The following is a 3488-nucleotide window of genomic DNA, read 5'->3' on the forward strand; positions in this document are numbered from 1 at the left end:
GGGAGGGGCCACCTCCTGGTGCTGAAGGTGACTCCTGCAGGAGTTGATATCTTAAAAATGAAGGTGACAATCAGCACAGGTTCATTATCCGAGCAGCAGATGTCCTAGCTTGGGCTGGGCTGGGCTCTGTAGGTTTGAGTATGCCATGTCCATGTTGGATGCAGAAACCCAGTGGGCAGAGCAGTCCTGGTGGTGGAGGGAGGTGCCTGGATCTTCTGCTCCGTGGCTGCTCGCAGGGAATGGCTGTGGTGCAGTTTGTCTGAGCAGTGCAGTGGCTGTGGATATGGTTTTGGGGACCGAGGGTTCTACCGTTGGCAGCATTGCTGAGGTCGGGCTGGAGGCAGCCCTATTTGTGGGGTAATTAATTCTCTTTTGATCATCTGCCATGTAAATCATCAGCGGCCAGGAGTTAATCATGTGTACGAGATGAATCCCGCTCTTGCCTTAATGAGCGCCGAATCGTGACTGGCATCTGCTTACTCCCCACACTTTCATCTTCTGTACAGTGTGAACAATTAATTGTATCCAATAATCTCCCTTTATTGTATTAAAAAATAAATAAATCTGAGGGCGGACAGTTTCTGCTCCCCTGACCTTTGCTGCTTTGTTGTCTCAGGCGACCTCTTGCTCTGCAGGAGCAACTAAAGGGGCTGTGGGTTCCACAAGTTGGGTGGCACATCCCTTCCACATCCCTTCCCTTGGGTCTTGCTTGCCCCCTGTTTCTGGGGCTGGTCCTGCTGCTCCCTGGCACAACGGGATCCTGCCCTGCTCAGCTGGGGACCAGAGGGCACCGAGGGTTGCTTGCAGTCCCTCAGTGACATACGGTGACGTTTTGCCAGGGGCTCTTAGTCCAGTTGGAAGGAGACAGCAAGGTCAGCAGATTTGGGGCTCCTGGACGCCTTCCCTGTCACATCGGTTCCCGGGGCTGTAATTTAGTCTGGTTTAACTGGTGCTTAAATTAGCTCGGAATGGAATGGAGCTGCAGCTGCATTCAAAAATATATAAAATCGCAGCGCAGTAAAACATTTCCGTGTTCCATTACTGTGTCTCAGCAGGGAGTGTCTGCTCCCCAAATCCTCCCCTTTTTCCACGCAGCTCTGAGAGCTGGCACGGCAGCGCTGTCCCCCAGCCTCCTTTCTCCCCATGACATTGGCATTCAGTTCTCCTGTTTATTCAATTAGTGCCTTTCTGCTTAATTATCTGATTAATCTGAACACGTCTAATTGCTACATAAGCAAGACGGGTGCCTGTCCCCCTGCGCAGTGCACAAGGCCATGAAAGTGTACAGAATGGACACTTGGAAAAAGCCTGCTCCAAAGCTTGGCTGAGGTCTACGTGGAAGGGAGGGATGGGTTGAGTTGGGGTGGGATGGGGCAGCCCCATGGAAGGAGGGACTGGGTGGCATAGGATGGGTTGGGATGGGAATGTCCTGTCACCATGTAGGTGATGTCAACCTGGTGACAATGGCTGGATGCTGCCAGCTTCCAAAATGTCCACCTCCCCACATCTGTAGGGCAGTGCATCTCCCTACTTCTGCTTCAAGGAAGAAAGGGCTTTTTCTCCTTTCCTTTTCCTCTCTCCCCTCCAAAGTCACCTCCAAAGCCTCATCCTTGGGTGTCCCAGCACCGAGCACAGTGAAGTGACCCCAGTGAAGGAATGGTGCTGGGTTGTTCTTGGGAGCTTCTCAGTGGGAAAACCTTTCCATGAAACGGATGTTTCCAAAGGGAGAGATGAATGCTAGCATGGGAGGGATGGACCCAAGGAATTCTGTGTCCTCAGTGTGCAGCCCAAATCCCCCCACCGCTGGCTGGGGCTGGCTTAGCAGAGGGAATAATTGGTAGGTGCTGCTGAGTGTAATGAATAGAGGGCACTCACAGCCTTTGTTTATTGACTCTTGAGTTCTAATGAATACTTCCAGAGGTAATCATTGATTTTCTGAATTTGCAGGAAATCTGCTTGACTGGGAGTTGCACAGAGATGGATATGGGGAGGTTTTGTGCAAAACCAGGCTGCTGAAGAGCCTGCACCCATGGGGGTGCAGAGGTATGGATGGAGATGCTCTCGAAGTCAGAGGATGGTGCAGTGCCACTGTCCTGGCCATGGGGCTCTGCTTCATTGGGTATTTGGGGACCACAAGAACCAGTGGGCACGGAACAGCAGCTGCAGCATGCACTCAGCATCCACCGGGTTCTGCGATGTGTAAAGCACAAGGCAAGCAATCCGAAACCAAGGAAAAAATGCGACATTTATAGAAAAATATTTGTCCAGCTCCAGGACAAACCCAGCTTTATTCACACTGGGAGGGAGAAGAGATTAAAATGTAATCCTGGGTAAATACATTTTCTGCTTTCCTCCCCCTGGGTACCTCTCGGCAGGCGTGGATCCGTCCCACTGTGCTCCCTGTGCTCATCCATGGCAGCAGCCGAATGCCCCAAGAAACCTTCATCTCCCAGATCAAATTCTGGGTCCGGGGTGGGTGAGGGGGGATGGACCCTTAGGGTGGGGGGAGAAAAAGGGGATGGAGCATCCCCACGGGACTGCTCCCTGCAGGGTGTGGTGCTGGGACTGTGCTGGTAGTGCCGGTAGCACCCGGCGTCGCCTCTGCTTATTGCACAGAGCTTTTTCTGGGCATCTTGTGTTGCTTTTTTCGGGCTGTTTATTTATGAGGCAATTTATTACAGCGCAGTTATTCTATAGCAGGGAAGCGTATTCCTGGGAGCCTCTGTTAACAGAGCCAATTGTTTAATTAGCTCGCTGATGTCTCCATGAGGTATGCCAGGAGAGGTTTGTGCTTGTAACAATCGCTGCCTTCCCCCTGCACACACGCCACTCGTGCTGCTAATTTAATAGTGCAAACATTTATTATCCCTGGTGTTCAGCAGCAAATCTGGGAGTGTTTCGAGCAGCTCCAGGCTCCAGCCTCAGGGACAGAGTCTGAGCTGGTGTGGGTGGCTGGGGGGTTAAAGAGGGGAACAGTGGAAACGTTGCATGGTGCATGGGAACCTTGGATGTGGCTGCGTCCTGCAAACCTCAGGGCAGGCACTGGTGCACAGTTGGGCATTTGGCACCAAGCTGTCAGCAATGGGATGGAGCTGGCCCTGCTGCTTGTGTATTTATCATAAAAGGAAGTGCTCAAGTCCTCTGTCGTTTTGTTTTCTTTCTCTATTGTTCCTGGCTATTGTTCCTGACTCCATTATTCCCTGGTCGCTTACATAAATCAGCACGTGGCTCTCTGAGACACAGGGAGCATCTCATCCATCCGAGGTCACTGTCCCTTGTGCTGCAAGAGACAAATCCCCTCCAAGGGCCGGGAGCTCCGGGACGGTCCCTGCGGGGACAAAATGGGCCCCACGAGAATCATCCTGGTGCTCTCAGCCAAGGATGCTCTTGGTCCAGGGATGCTCCCAGCAGAGCAGCTGCGGGAGGCGGCACCGGGGAGGGGACAAGAGCGGGCCCGGCCCTATTCCCCGCCTCGCCGACACAAAACG

Source organism: Cyrtonyx montezumae, unplaced genomic scaffold (assembly GCF_038088225.1).
Source record: "Cyrtonyx montezumae isolate F1298 unplaced genomic scaffold, pur_monq_1.0 scaffold_23, whole genome shotgun sequence".
Classification (NCBI taxonomy): domain Eukaryota; kingdom Metazoa; phylum Chordata; class Aves; order Galliformes; family Odontophoridae; genus Cyrtonyx; species Cyrtonyx montezumae.